At 29.7% G+C, this 17,059-nt stretch overlaps 1 pseudogene; it reads right to left on the bottom strand.

The window, feature by feature from the left end:
- Positions 1-3,037: 3,037 nt before the first annotated feature.
- LOC114390533 lies at positions 3,038-9,015 on the bottom strand (annotated as a pseudogene).
- Between the last annotated feature and the right edge of the window lie 8,044 nt (positions 9,016-17,059).

Here is a 17,059-nt window from a genome sequence, read left to right on the forward strand (position 1 = left end):
CTGATCCCATATGGTTGGAGCATTCTCGCAAAACATCATGACCCTGACTGGTCTCCCTATGATCTTACTTAGTGAGAGTGACCTAACAAACCCATTGTGTGGTGTGTCTTGTTATGTACTCCTAAGCGCCTCAGGGTGGTTTTTCACTGACTTGATACCGCATTGCATATAGGCTTGAGTCTTAGCATAACTGTCTCATGCGCTTGCTAATTATTTATTATGAAATTGATGTGTTATTATGTCTTGATCAGAGCATGTGATTCTTGTGTAATGTGATTGATGATTGAAAAATGCGATTGATGGATGAAAAGTGAACTTTGAATGACAAAGTGGTGGAATTACGTGAATTACGTGTAAGTAAGTTTTATTTGGTTTATATTATATGTATATCTAGTTGTCTTGTTTCTCTATTAGTTAGGAATGTGATAACTCACTCCCCGTGTGCTGTTTGTGTTTGGATCCTGTGATGATCTTGAACTTTGTGTTCGGGGGAGCAGATGACTAGGTAAATTGCTTTAAGGAATCTTGTGCTGAAGGACGTCGAGACACAATGCTCTGATAGGATGTGACATTGGGGTATAGGGTTTTATATTAATTGTATGAAGTCTTAGATGGTCTTGTTTGAACCGAGATGACTTTATTATATGATGTAGAAGAAAGTGAATGTGAACCTTTTATCCCTTTGAAGGGCTTGTATTTAAAAATGTAAAAAAATACTTTTAATTAATATTTGAATTTTTATTCCTTTGTTAGTATATATGTGAGGGGTAGAGGGTGTCATAGTTTGTGACAGAGGCCATTGAATAGTTATCACTCACAACTCAATGCACACACATTTCAATTGATCTAACAATTTAACACATATTCAATTTGTTACTTACACATAGTTCATCACACTTCCATAATCCCAAGACAACACATTATCACGCCTCTTGCATCATATACATGTTAGACAATAATAATATTAATATGTTATATTCGTATGATTAAATCCCTCAATCAATTTCACATAATTATATCAAAATCAAAAGAATCAAAATCATAGGTCAAAAACACGAAAAATACTAAGAGCACTCAATTTTATTAACCAAGTCATTTTAGAACATCAATTAGTCCGTCAAACACAACAATTTTGTAATTATAATTATAAAGGAAGAATTACAATACAATAAATATTCTAAAATAAACCCCAATTTGATCATTTAAGAATACTTACACATGTTCATTCTAACCCTAGTTGCAATTAATTAATCTCTTACCTCTAAGCGGACTCACATGTGTAATCCGACAGTGATAGCGATGTCTCTAGCAGTTCCCTAATATTTCTTAAGCTTTTTCTTTGGTTTCTCGTCTAGGGTTTTCAATTATTAGAGAGAAGGAGAAGGGATTATAACCTAAAATTTACTGTCTCCGTGCGAGAGACATTTTTTCTCCGTAAACATTATTTCACAAATTCCAACAATGGGGATGTGAGAAAATTTTAGGATGATCCAGCGGTGAACGAGTCTGAGATTGTAGTTATACTCAGACAGGTTTGGGTGTATAGAGAAAAATGAGAGTTTTGAGAGAAAAATAAGAGAAAACAAAGTCAAGAGAAAGAGAAAGCATATAAACATATGGTAAATATAAAAAAACTAACTTAATATGTTTCTATTTATAACTAGGGTACTTATTATTTACTCTAATTTTTTTTATTTTTTATTTTATAAAAATAAACTCTATTTTACTCTTTGTTAAATGAATAAATAAAATATTTTTTATTTTCTAAAAATACATATTTATTTTATTTACCTCAAAAATTATTTTAATTAATAAAATTATTTCTTCTTATTTATTTAATTACAAAAACCTCATTATTTTTCTAAAATTATATTAATTTTTAAATAAAATTCTTTTTTTTATTTTAAGAAAAACAAAGTCACAGTTTGTGTTTATTGATACAAGAAGAATAAATGAGTATTGTTTGTCAGAATTGTGTTTGTACATGTGTTGGCTCTGATTAAGTGTTGGAGTGAATTCAATGAGAAAAGAATAATTATTGTATTTTTTTTCTAATCAATTAAGAATAGTTATTATATATATTTTATATTTTTATCATTTTTATGTCTCATCATAAATATGTAGCATGTATCAATTGCTATTGTAAGAAAAAAAAAGGAGGGGGGAATGACTCTTAGACTAAGAGAAAAAGATCAATCATTATGGGAGTGATTCTTGATCTAATCACAATTTCAATTAAAATAAAATAAAAAATATAACAAAACGTAACAGAACGATTCATGCGCATGCACGGTTCAAGGATTTCGGATAAAGTTGCATAACACACTAGCTCACTTAATCAATTTGTTAACCTCAGCAAATCCTCGCTAGTCTGCACGTACGAATGAGTTATGAATTCTATACATAGGGCCAAGGCCTCCCACGCACTTGAATCAATTCCAATAAACGATTATTTAACCGAGTTCTTAATCTTAATATTATAAAATCTATAATATTACATAAATTTAATATTTTATATAAAAATTCAATCTGATGCGTAATTACTTAACATAATATTGAGTCTACAACTGACTCTACATATTATTATTTTTTTATATTTTTCTATTTGAACTCGAAATATTATTTTATTTGTATTATAAATAAAATTAAAATAATAAATATGTAACAATTGAAAAAATATAAAAATACTACAATTTAGAAAAGAATCTCATCATTTCTTGCAGAAGACAATATTTGCCAACTGTCATTTTTTAAAAGCTTTACAGTATTTTTTTAACCAATTTAAAATAACATTTTTTAAAAAAGTAATAAAACATAGAACTTTCTTGAAAGAGTGAAATGATCAAATATCAATTGAAAAACCCATTTTTGCATATTTTTTATTTAAATTTTTGCTCTCGTATCTTTATTAGTATTGGATGGTGATTGACTATGCAATAGACATTGCTCGATCTGATGTAATTATTTGGTTTTGGATTGATTTGAATAAAATTCCTTTCTTTTAGTTCTTTAAAAAAAGTACATTCAGAGGAATGTATTAAGAGATTGAAATGCTCGATCTATTTTTATTGAATCCAAAACAAAATAGAATATCTAAAACCAAACTTGACTAGACAACAAGAATCAGTAGGGCTACTTACAGTGTTGTCTTTTGTCAGCGTTGATACCATGCCACGTACTGCTGAACTTGAATTCTCTCTTTCATCCAATTATTGATTGCCGGAGCAGCGAGACATTACAAGTGATAGTGCCCAGTTCTACACGTGTGAGAAAAAAACCCATATGTTGTTGCTGCTCTACAAATTGTGTCTCAACAACTTCACTGCCTACTAATCTTTGCTTTTTCCCCAACCCCAACCTCTGAACTACAAATTTTTCTCTTTCTAAAAGGATCAGGATCAGGATCACTGAATCGAATATTTCTCTTTGTTTATGTTTATGTTTCTTATTAATGATCACGCTGAGAACCAGATCATTGGAATATTCCTTAAAATGTGACTCAACAATGCAAACAGTTATGGCTGGGAATTCGTTACGGAACCAGAAAAAAATTGACGGTTCCCGACTCTGGCACTCAAACCACTCTGGAATCTTTACTATTGGCAAACTAAAGTAGGTGTCTCCAGCCTCGTGCAGTTCCTGTTAGTCATAAATAATTGATCAAGTGTAGCAACATTAAAATACTCTGTCAATGACCAAATTGAAAACATAATAAACACTACCTGATTCAGCAACATGCTTATGCTTGAGGAAGTCAAGTCTGGGCATGCTATTGCAGAGAATCTTTTCAAGTTTGGAGGAATCCCTCTAATTTCTTGAAGACGATCGCAACCATTCAATTTAGGGGTAGATAAAAAGCGGCATTCTTTGATGCATTCGGGAATAACTGTTAATTTACTCCCTTTTAGCTCTAAATTTATCACATTTACAAAACATGACAGAAATAGCCGAAGAAGCTCATCTGACAGGTCGCCGTGACAAAGAAATTCAATGCTTGAATTCAGAAGAGAGGTCAATTTCAAAAAATCGTCAGGCCATAGCCTCCATTGCAAACTGTTTGCTGCAATTTCAAACAGTTCTGACATCATGCAGATGTTCGAAATGAGGGTGGCAACATCAAAGTCCATTAACGGAGTAGTTTCGGTTCCCACATATAACACTTTAAGCCGAGTAAGATTTCGAAATGAAGGTGGGAGTTTTCTTATGGAAAATCCAATCAAGTGAAGTCGTGTTATATTTTCCATCTTTCCTAATATTTCAGGAAAACTCTCGAGATTGGAACAATACGAAAGATCAAGGCTTTCAAGAGAGGTCAACTTCAACGGTGGAAAACTCTTAAGCTCTGGGCAACCTTCAGCATCCAAGATTTTAAGCTTTTCCAATAAACCAACTGAATGGTGAATTCTAAATAAATTCCGACGCTCTCTAAATGACAAAATTTCCAAATTTGAGAGACAAGATACATCTGATATCTCTGTTAAACTATCACACTCGTCCAAAATTAAACTTGTCAAATTCACGAGCCTCTGCAACGTCAAAAGGAAATAAAAAAAGAAGTAAATCAATAAACAAGAAGTGATTATTACTACAAAACTAAAAAAAAAACACAAATAACCATAAAGTGAACTTATTACAATACAATATCAATGAAATGAACTGAATACACTTGCCTTTTCAAATAATGAATCAACCACAATACATGAATATACATTGGGACTTTAACATGCCTATTTAGAGAAATGTACATATTATAAAGCAAAAAATACTTGCGACAAGAGCATGTAATAATTAAAAGAGATAATTCACATTTAAAGATGAAAATTAAACCATTCAGTGTATTAATCTTACTTACCTTATTTTCTTGTAAAACTTTCTTTATATCCTCACGGGACCATAACCTGCTCTGTTCCGCAGGCTCTGTCGCTGATTCTCTTCGAACAATTTCTTTATCCATGTCTTCTATCAAGTCATGTAATGTCACGACCTTAGGCAATTAAATGTTTATCAGAGATTTTTTAACCAACACCCATAATGAGCATAAACTATATCTTGGACCTATGCCAATTCATAATCTTTGAAGCAACAAGCAATATCAAGAAAAATACTTTTCTCATCTTCATTCAAAGCATCATAGCTCACTTTAAGTATTTCATAGATATTATTATCAGGAATTCTTTCAAATCCATTTAGAGCAGATTCCGATTCTTCTATACTCTTTCCAAATAAGTTGGAACCTATTATTTCTAGAGCCAATGGAAGGTCGGAAGCATAAGTTACCGCTCGATTCAAAAAATAACAGTATCTTGGATCAACTTCTTTTTCCAACTCAAAAGCCTTGTGAGTAAGTAATAGAAGAGCATGTATCTTATTGAACTCTCTCACCTTATATGTTATTTTAACATTGTGAAGCACTAACAAATTTTCGTCTCGAGTGGTGATGATGACTCTACTACCACGACCAAACCAATCAGGACTGTCAGTAATCGCTTGTAACTGTTTATGTTTATCAACATCATCTAGAATCAAAAGAATCTTCTTTTGCTTGAGCTTACGCTTTATTATGGTAATTCCTTCTCTCCAATTTGTAAACTTAATTTCTCCAACCATTTTAGAAAGAAGGTTGTTTTGGAGTTTTTCTAACCCATCTATCGTGTTGGAAGTTCTTTTCGCATTTCCAAGAAAGCAAGAAGCTTCAAAATGGCCAGCAATGAAATTATAGACCGTGACAACAAGTGTTGTTTTACCCACTCCACCGAGTCCATGGATCCCCACCATGTGGACAACATCATCACGTCCAACATCCAGAAGCGATTAGTGACCCTAGCCCAACCAGCACATCCGAAACATATAAATGATCACGATTAAACTTGTTAGACACTGATTCAACTATCTCCTTAATAAACTTGTATTCATACTTGTTCCTGTTCAACATAGAAATGGCTTGAAATCAGACTAAACACCTCATGTCCATTTGTTGATATATGTATGGTGTTTTTTCAAGTTAACAAGTATTTTGATCCTAAGTTACAAAATTCACTCACTTCACCATAAAATCATGAATAGGTTCGTGCATATCAATTTACACGACTCATTTTCGAACTTGTTCGTTAAAATTTGTAAGTAAATTCCTGATGAAGAACCATAAACATGGAGAAAATTACATATTGTAACTCAAACAAAATAAACTACTTTAGAGGTTCAAAAGATATATTACGGAGATTTTTTATAAAAAAAAGTTATAACTCTTGCATATTAAAATGTTTAATATATCCAAAAATAATATTCTCATGTTAAATTCCTAAAAATATAAAAAAATTCTGTAAAACAAACACACAATTTTATGTAACTAAAATTAATAATATATATTATATTATAATTAGAATTTATAATAAATAAATTTATATAAATTTATTTTTATATTATAAATTAAAATATATAATTTGAAAAGTGGAATTTTCTTCTCTTCACTTTGTGAATTAAATATTCTTAATATTTTTTATATATAATATTCTTAATTTTTTTCTCTTCTCTTATTCGAAAGCATACACACCATCTTACAATAAAATATATAACCTTATTTTTTTTGGATCACCAACTAATAACCTTATTAATACGTTCTCTAAATACTTAATTCGCAACTATATTTCAACTCAGAAAAAATATTGTCATAATAATCAATAATTTGGATAAGTAATAATTTTCTTAAAAAAAATACATATCTCCTTGAAAGACAACATAAAGTATAGCATCTGCTATCTAAGTATATCATTACAATTGCCCATATTACCTATATGCACGAATGAGGTAAAAAAACACTAGATAATTATAAAATATAATGAAAGACATTTAAGTAATTTCAAATTATGAATATTCATAAAATATAGATACCTTGGTATCCACCATGATCGTGTTAAAAATTAAATTCGTAACAGATTTCATCTAAGGGTACTAGTTTTCTTGTCATCGCTATATGTGGACCTACTACACCAAGCACCAGCTATACATAGTTAGGGGTGAGAATAGATCAGACTAGCTTAGACTTTAAAAGGCCTAAGTCTAGTTTATCATGAATTTTTTAGGCTTATCAAATATTTTTATTTTGACTCAGTTTGTCCTTTTTAAAAGCCTAGCCTGACCTTATAATCTTTTTAAAAGTCTTCATCACATTAAAAGGAACAGGAAAATAAGCCAATAAAAAGGATACGATATTTTTGTTTGCTCTACAATTTTTTGTTTACTCTGCAACTTTTCAAAGGAATAAGAAGATGAAACACAAAGTTTTAAAGTTTTACCTCTATAAAAGCTTGAAGTGAAAATGATACGATTTTTGTTTGCTTTTTGTTAGTTGTGTTCTCTATGACAGAGAAAGAAACGTAATAGGAAAGGAAAACGTTAAAAGAAATAGCTAAATAAGCCAATAAAAATGATGAGGAATATAAAAAGAATGAACTGGATCTCTTAAAACTACTAATAAGAATGAAACGACAGTCAGCACATGATTCACACCACTTAAATTGTAATTAAAGTCTTACTTGATATATAGTGTGTAATCAATCAAAGTCTACAAGTTAAAAAAAAAAATATTAATTACACAGTGTTTTGTTCAATGCAATGACACATATATATATTGGTATCCAAAAGAATAATACAAATATATACATATATATAGGCATATCTATCAGACTTACAAGACTATTTAATAAATTTGGCTTATTTAATTTAATAGGTTTTTAAAAAAATTTAAGTCTAACTTTTTTATTAAATAGGTCAATCTAGACCAGACTTTATTAGGTCAGGTCGTAGGATCCTATAGACTGGCCTGACCTATTCACACACCCTTATATAGTAAATGTTTCATCCACCCAAAATTTGATAAATGAGGATCAGAGCTATTACTCGTACAATTTAGTATTTGCAGTTAAAGAAAATATATATTATGGAGATTTTTAATAAAAAAAAGTTATAGAATATATAAATTTGTCCTAACGAGGCTTGTTAGCAAGATTCAATAAACAATAATATTTTAAAAACAATAATAATTTATTATCTTTCCTACAAAAGATAATATTATTTTTTAACTAAACTTTAAATGATAATAAAACTATCGATTAAAGTGTAACTGATAAAATATATTAATAAAAAATATATCACAAAATTCAAATAAACTGTCACAAATAAATAAGATTAACTCCAATTGTCAGTAATATTAACACTTCAAAAATTTTTGAAGAATTAAAATTTTGTTGGCAGCTTATTAATTTATACATTAGAAAATACTATAAATTTAAATAGTGTACCGGTTGTATAATACATCCCCAAGGACCAGTTCTTGGTAAGGCCGCCTACTGCGTACCTAAACCCATGTTTCGTATCGGAGCATATTACGATTTATGTGATTATACTTTAATCTCTTTAAAATTGAACATTAAAGTGTGATTAGACAAGTCAAAATTAAAGAATTTAAAACAAAGTAAGTGAGGAAGGGTACCCATCATCTTGGAAATGATAGCCAGAAATGTTAGAAACTTGGTGCAGAGCCTTCTTCCAGATCTGAAGCTTCTCCATGTTATTAGAGTTCAAGTTCTTTTCATGATTAGCCAGTGCTTCTCCAAAACTACCTCTATGGTGTCGGACATCTGAAGGATCCACTTTATAAAAAACTGGCAAAACCAACACATCATTATTCTCCTTAGTAAAGTTAAGGATGTGAGTGAGTTCGTTTAAGCAAAAGGAGGAAGATGCGTAGTTTTCAGAGAGCACGATGATGAAAATCTTGGACTTCTCAATAGCCTCCTCAAGTGCTGTGGTGATTTGGTCCCCTTCCTGGAGCTCCTCGTCATCAATGAAGGTGTGAATTCCCCTTTCCTGGAGGACTTTGTAGAGATTGCCAGTGAAACCATAACGAGTATCTTCCCCTCGGAAGCTGAGGAACATATCGTAGGAGAATGATCGCAGAGCCATCAGAAGTTAGAATAAAGGTTTGTATGATTGTAGATGGAGGAGTGTTGGGGCTCCATTCTAATCAAACAAGCAAACTTAAGGCTTAAGCTTATAGCGTTTCTGTGAAGCTTCATATGTTTTTTTCTTCACTATTGCCCTACGCCGCGCATACTTAATTGGTATGACATGACAATAGTTGGATGGTTAGAGTGGTCAGCCTTTTTAATATGGTTAGAGTGGTTAGAGTTGGATGGTTAGAGTGGTCACTATTGCCCTATTGCCCTACGCCGCGCATACTTTTCTATGAAGCTTCATATATTTAAGAAAATGAAAAGTAAACACAGGCATGTCAGCCTTTTTTACTAAATTTTTTCTTTTTTTCTCAATAAACACGTCAAGATCTAGTTAATACATGATAAGATTTTAATATTAATCAAATCTCTCAGATTCCATTTCAAATTCAAAATATCGTATATTTATATTTTTATAAGAAGAAAAAATATATATTTAAAATCTTAAATTTCAAATATTTTAATATTTATAGGGATAGTAAAATATATTTTGAACTTTTTTTATTTCATGGATGCAGTGTTGGGTTTGTTCCCCTGAGCGAAGGGCCCCAAAAAAATTTAGACAGTTATAGTGAAAGAAAGAAAAATTCAATTCCTTTTAACGATAGCTTTATTTTTTTAGTTTTTCTAAAAAAAATTAATTCCTAAATTTTAACTTTTCCAACATCCAAGCTAACAAAATTTCAATTTTTTTTAAAAAAAAAATAAATATTCATTTGTATGCAATATTCTAATTTTGTATGTATTTAAGAGCATAAAAAATATTTTATATGTAATAAAATATGTTATTTTTAATAAAAATGTGTGTCTATTTTTTTATGAAATATATATTTATCTTGTATAAAAAATTCTTATCTATTATTTTTTCATGCACCTATAAAAATGTTAGGATTCAACACGGCTGTTGGGTTCTACGAAGCTTTATATATAGTAGGTAAGGCAATGAATTTTGATGAAACAACAGATTCAATAGTTTTATATAGAAAAATAATTTATGAAATTTCTATGTTTTGATAAAAAGAGTGAGTTCCAGCTTCTTCCCGAGTTCCTCAAGGTAGCTAACTTGTCGTGTAGCATATGAATTGCAATTCATGATGATTTGTGAGATAATAAAAATGATTTTTGCATGAAAATCATCTACTGGTTCCTGGATGAACAAGAGTTACATCATATGATAATCTCATCTTTATTGTATTATCATTTCCAGGGAGGTGTTATTTATGGTCACAGTGTCATGGCGGTACTTGATAGTTTGATAGTCATGGATGCTGCTATTCAGATTTTTGCATTTTGCGTGTTGCCTTACATTGAAGTTTACAGTAATGTTTTATATATGGAGGACTCTTAGTCTGCCAGTGCATTTTGTGGGCAAATTTTTCCATTTGGGGTAGTTTTATAAACTATTTTTTCATATGGGATTCTTTTAAAATATTTTTCATTAGGAGGCTCTTTTTGTACGTATTTTGCATGCATGCACCACCCAAACCGTCAGTTCCACTGACGAATTTGGTCTCCGTGAACAAATCGTCATTTCCACTAGTGATATATGCATGTATAGGGAACCACCTGGCGAGTTCCACTAGGTAGGCGCAGGAGGTTCAGCTTTGCAGGTCATGCAGGTGTAGGAGGGAACCGCCAATACGGATGGCGAGTTGTGTGTTGCGAGGTGTGTGTGTGTGTTAGGTTAGCTTTAGTTAATTTGATAATATTATTTTCTTAAAATTTTGTTAATTAGTATGGTATTAATTGTTTTATATATACATATGGTACGTTTGTTGATGTTAGGTGGAACTTTTAAATTTTAAGTAGTGCGTTGGAATATTAATATTATTTGTATTATATGTATATGTTACAAATTTGAGTTGGTATATTATTATTTGTATGTTAGTTGTAGTTGATTTATTAATATGATTTTGTTAAAATTTTTTAAATGTCTGTTATTATTTGTGATAAAATTATTTGTATGTTAATTTTATTTGTTATGATATTATTATTTGGTTTAGATTTATTAGGTTTGTATAATATTATTTGTATTTTATATATGGTATTTTAGGTTTAGTTAGAATGTGAATATTATTTAGTTTACTTATTTATAGTTTTTATTGAAATATATGATACTTTATTAATTTTATATATATACGTTGTTTAACTTTTTTATTCCATAGTAATTTTTGGATTTATTACCATTTTTTTATAATATATGCTATTTAATTTACATTTTAATAATTGGAAAAAAATATGGTCATTTATTTAAATTTATGTAGGTATTTTAATATTTAATTTTATTATTTGTAGAGTATTTTAGTTAGTAAATTAAGTTTTGTTGTGTTAAATTTATGTACGTGTTTTATTTTATAATTTTTTTATGTACGTATTTTAATTTGGTCATTTGTTTAAATTTATATTGGTATGTTAATTTTTAATTTTGTTATTTGTAGAGTATTTTAGGTAGTATTATAAGTTTTTGTGTGTTAAATTTATGTACGTGTTTAAATTTTTAATTTTGTTATGTATTTTAATTTGGTTATTTATTTAAATTTGTGTAGGTATTTAATTTTTAATTTTGTTATTTGCAAAGTATTTTAGGTAGTATTTTAAGTTTTTTGTGTTAAATTTATGTACGTGTTTAAATTTTCAATTTTGTGTTATATATTTTAATTTGTTCATTTATTTAAATTTGTGTAGGTATGTAATTTTTAATTTTGTTATTTGTAGAGTATTTTAGGTAGTATTTTAAGTTTTTTTGTATTAAATTTATGTACGTGTTTAAATTTTTAATTTTGTTATGTATTTTAATTTGGTCATTTTTTTAAATTTATGTAGCTATTTTATTTTTAATTTTGTTATTTGTAGAGTATTTTAGGTAGTATTTTAAGTTTTTTGTATTAAATTTATGTACGTGTTTAAAATTTTAATTTTGTTATGTATTTTAATTTGGTCATTTATTTAAATTTGTGAAGGTATGTAATTTTTAATTTTGTTGTTTGTAGAGTATTTTAAGTTTTGTTGTGTTAAATTTATGTACGTGTTTAAATTTTTAATTTTGTGTTATGTATTTTAGTTTGGTCATTTATTTAAATTTATGTAGGTATTTAATTTTTAATTTTGTTATTTGTAGAGTATTTTAGGTAGTATTTTAAGTTTTTATGTGTTAAATTTATGTACGTGTTTAAATTTTTAATTTTGTTATGTATTTTAATTTGGTCATTTATTTAAATTTGTGTAGGTATTTAATTTTTAATTTTGTTATTTGTAGGGTATTTTAGAGCATTTATTTAAATTTGTGTACGTATTGTTATTTTTAATTTTGTTATTTGTTCAAATTGATGTATTTTGATATTTATTCAGATTTTAATTATGTGGTATGTATATTTAATTGATTTTTTGTAAGTGTAGTTAATTTTTTTAATGTAAAATTTTTGTTGTCAATTTTTTGTATTATATTTTATTTTACAGTATCAATGACATCTTCGTCATGTTCATCTAGTATACACATTAAGTCTGGTCCAATAGATGAAGACGTTTTATGGATGCAAGCTAAACATGTTTCAGAACATGTTTGGAATGAGGAACCAAACAGAAAACTACACATTAGACGAGTTGTCCCCATCTATCAAGGACAAGAAGAAATACCAGAGGAAATTATTCCTTTGCTTCGACAATCTGAATTTTATTGGATAATGAAAATGGGGTACCTCAAAATAAATTCGTCATTAATTACAACCTTGATTGAAAGATGGAGGCCCGAAACACACACGTTTCACTTGAGATGCGGAGAGACTACCGTTACTCTTCAAGATGTGTCAGTTTTATTAGGTCTTCGTACTAACGGGGCACCATTAATTGGTTAGACTAATCTTGATTGGTCTGAATTGTGTGAAGAATTGTTGGGAGTCAGACCACAGGAAGGTGAACTTCAAGACAGTGTGGTCAAATTAAGTTGGCTGGCTCACCATTTTTCACAAATAAATATCCATGACGGTAACGTAGAACAATTACAAAGGTTTACCCGTGCATGGATCCTCAAATTCATAGGAGGTGTTCTATTTGTTGACAAAAGCAGCAGTAAAGTTTCCCTAAGGTACCTCCAATTTTTACGGGACTTTGAACAGTGCAGCACGTATGCATGGGGACCTGCCGTGCTTGCTTATTTATATAGAGAGATGTGCAGCGCCACTTAAATCAATCGGAGGTATGTGCATCTTAATCCAAATGTGGGCATTGGGAATGCTGCACGACTTTGGCTCCAAAGAGGACTCCTCCTGTAATAGAAAATAAACCACTCGGACACAGGTTAGTTGTTTTAAAAATAAGATTTCATTTGAAAATAATCAATAATGTAATGCGTCGTCACTAATTATTTCATATTTTTTTGTAGGTGGCTGCGACGTGGAAACCAACATATTGGAAATGATGATCTAATAGTTTTCCATCACAAATTGGATATCATGAAACAACATGAGGTAAGAAGATCATTATGTATTCGTTACATAATAAGTAAAATGTCATGTTTAAGTCAAGATTAACAATTGTGTTATTGTATGAAGTTTCTGTAGGAGCCTTACAAAGCAACTGTTATGTCGATGTTGCCTCCCATTTGTTTGGTTGGTAGTGTGGCGTGGTGTGCAGTGGTGCCACTCATTTGTTTCCATGTTGTAGAGTGGCACCAACCCGATAGAGTGTTGCGACAATATGGAGTTGATTATGATGAAGTGTTTGCACCGATTGCCCTCATGGAGACCATTCGTCTTCTTATTTCCTTGGCAGCTCAAATGAAGTGGAGAATTTTTCAGCTTGATGTAAAATCGGCATTTCAAATGGCTATCTTGAAGAAAATGTCTATGTTGAACAACCAATGGGTTTTGTCATCAAAGGTCAAGAAGGAAAAGTCTTGAAATTGAACAAGGCATTGTATGGTCTAAAGCAAGCACTGAGGGCATGGAATACTCGCATTGACAAGTACTTCCAAGACAATGGGTTTGTTCGTTGTCAAAATGAGTATGCTCTTTATGTTAAAACTTTTAATAATGGTGATGTCTTATTTATTTGTCTTTATTTGGATGACCTTATCTTTACCGGCAATAACCCAAATTTGTTTGAAGACTTCAAGGAGTCCATGTCTCGTGAATTTGATATGACAGATATGGGACTCATGTCATATTACTTGGGAATGAAAGTGAAGCAAACAGAGAATGGTATCTTTGTCTCACAAGAAAGGTACACAAAAGAAGTGTTGAAGAAATTTAATATGCTTGATTGCAATCCGGTGAACACACCTATGGAAGGTGGCTTGAAGTTATCAAAGTTTGATGAAGAAGAGAAGGTAGACTCCATGATCTTCAAGAGTCTTGTGGGGAGTTTAAGGTATCTAACCAATACAAGGTCCGATATTCTATATGTGGTGGGAATTGTGTGTCGCTTTACGGAGGCTCCTACCTCTCCTCATCTAAAAGCCGCAAAAAGAATTCTTCGTTACTTGAAAGGTACAATTGATTTTGGATTGTTTTATTCTCCCTCCAATAATTATAAGCTTGTGGGATTTTGTGATAGTGATTTTGTCGGAGATGTTGATGATAGAAAAAGTACTACCAGATTTGTATTTTTTATGGGTGATTGTGTTTTTACATGAAGTTCTAAGAAGCAAGGCATTGTGACACTTTCTACTTGTGAAGCCGAGTATGTAGCTGCAACTTCTTGCACATGTCAAGCCATTTGGCTAAGAAGATTGTTGGAGGAACTTCAGTTGTTGCAAAAGAAAAGCACAAAGATCTATGTTGATAATAGATCTGCACAAGAGCTTGCCAAGAATCCGGTGTTCCATGAACGAAGTAAGCATATAGATACAAGGTATCATTTCATTAGAGAGTGCATTACCAAGAAAGAAGTAGAATTCACTCATGTGAAAATTCAAGATCAAGTTGCGGATATTTTCACCAAACCTCTCAAATTTGAAGATTTTCGAAGATTGCGAGCAAGACTTGGTGTGCAGAATAATTTTTCCAATTAAGGGAGGATGTTAGATATTAATTAGAAAAATAATAATAACAAGTTTTATGAGCCTTAAATTGTGGAAGATGAAAGTTGTAAGGTTGTAAGTTACAAAGTCTTGAATAAGCAATTATGTGAGCATTTAGTATTTTTAAATAAGCAAATTATGTGAGTGGTCACTCTATTTTAGTATAAATAAGGGCTCTTGTATTTTGTGTGTCAAATAAAATAAAATCTTCTTCTTCCAATAGGCATGTCAGCCTTTTTTACTATTTTTTTTCTTTTTTTCTCAATAAACACGTCAAGATCTAGTTAATATATGATAAGATTTTAATATTAATCAAATCTCTCATATTCCGTTTCAAATTCAAAATATCGTATATTTATATTTTTACAAGAAGAAAAAATATATTTAAAATTTAAAATTTCAAATATTTTAATATTTATAGAGATAGTAAAATATTTTTTAAACTTTTTTTTATTTCATGGATGCAGCGTTGGGTTTGTTCCCATCAAGGGCCCCAAACAAAATTTAGACAGTTATAGTGTGGAAGAAAGAAAAATTCAATTCATTTTAACGATAGCGTTAGTTTGTTAGTTTTTTCTTAAAAAAAATTAATTCCTAAATTTTAACTTTTCCAACATTCAAGCTAACAAAATTTCAATTCTTTTTTAAAAATTAAATATTTATTTGCATGTAATATTCTAATTTTGTATGTATTTATGAGCATAAAAATATTTTATATGTAATAAAATATGTTATTTTTAATAAAAATGTGTGTCTATTTTTTTTTATGAAATATATATTTATCTTGTATAAAAAAAAATTATCTATTATATTTTCATGCACCTATAAAAATGTTAGGATCCAACACGGGTGTTGGGTTCTACGAAGCTTTATAGTGGGTAAGGCAATGATGTTTGATGAAGCAATCGATTCAATAGTTTTATATAGAAAAATAATTTATGATATTTCTATGTCTTGATAAAAAAAGAGTGAGTTCCAGCTTCTTCCCGAGTTCCTCAAGGTAGCTAACATGTCGTGTAGCATATGAATTGCAATTACATGATGGTTTGTGAGATAATAAAAATGATTTTTGCATGAAAATCCTCTACTGGTTCCTGGATGCTGCTGTTCGATCAGATTGGTATGGGTGTGGAAGAAGAGGTACATCATATGATAATGTCATCTTTATTGTATTATCATTTCCAGGGAGGTGTTATTTATGGTAAAGACCATTGCTTGGAACTGGTCCTCTTGGGATAATCACTATGACTCAGCTCTCTTTCATTATGATGTTTGTTTTACTATTAATTTGGGTAGAATGTAAAATCAAATAGGAAATCTTAACATTATAATATATTTTCCTATGAATGCACAACTTATCTATAAATGTAATAAACATGTCCAAAATATTATTTCATGTCAAGCTGTGATTACTCTCTTTTCTTTTTCAAGTTTTATTTTCTGGTTTTTATTACTTTGTGCTTATGTTTTGTTTTTATTACTTTTTAAAATCTAATATGCTTATGTTTTGCTTGGCTTCGCTTACTTTTTTTTACAATTGATGCTATCTTCTACAAGGTATGTGTTCAATATTTTTTTTTTCTTACATATTTCTTGCCTTGCAAAGGAAGAGATTCGTGCACAAGGTGACATTTAGTTCTACTTTAAAAATTAACTCTGACTGCTTTAAATATTTTTTTATTTTTATTTATAGAAAATAGGTTCTCTTTTTCAATAAAAAATACTGAATTATAATGATTCCTCCTTATTCAAAAAAAGAAAAAGAAAACATTTAACTAGTTAAAAATATTTTAATCTATAAAAAAAACTCTTAGGAAATAGTAGTTAATTATCCTTTAGTGTCTCTGTAATTTCAAAAAACTATTAGAAAATGTTCATCTATTATTACTATTTCTTAAACGACTCTCTGAAAAATCTAAAATTATTTTAAACAAAATCATATTAGAATCTTAATTTTTTATTAAAAAAATAATTTAAGACTATTCTCAGAAAAATCATCTTAAAAATATATTTTAAGATAATTTTACCCAAA

This window comes from Glycine soja, chromosome 16 (genome assembly GCF_004193775.1).
Source record: "Glycine soja cultivar W05 chromosome 16, ASM419377v2, whole genome shotgun sequence".
Taxonomy (NCBI): Eukaryota; Viridiplantae; Streptophyta; class Magnoliopsida; order Fabales; family Fabaceae; genus Glycine; species Glycine soja.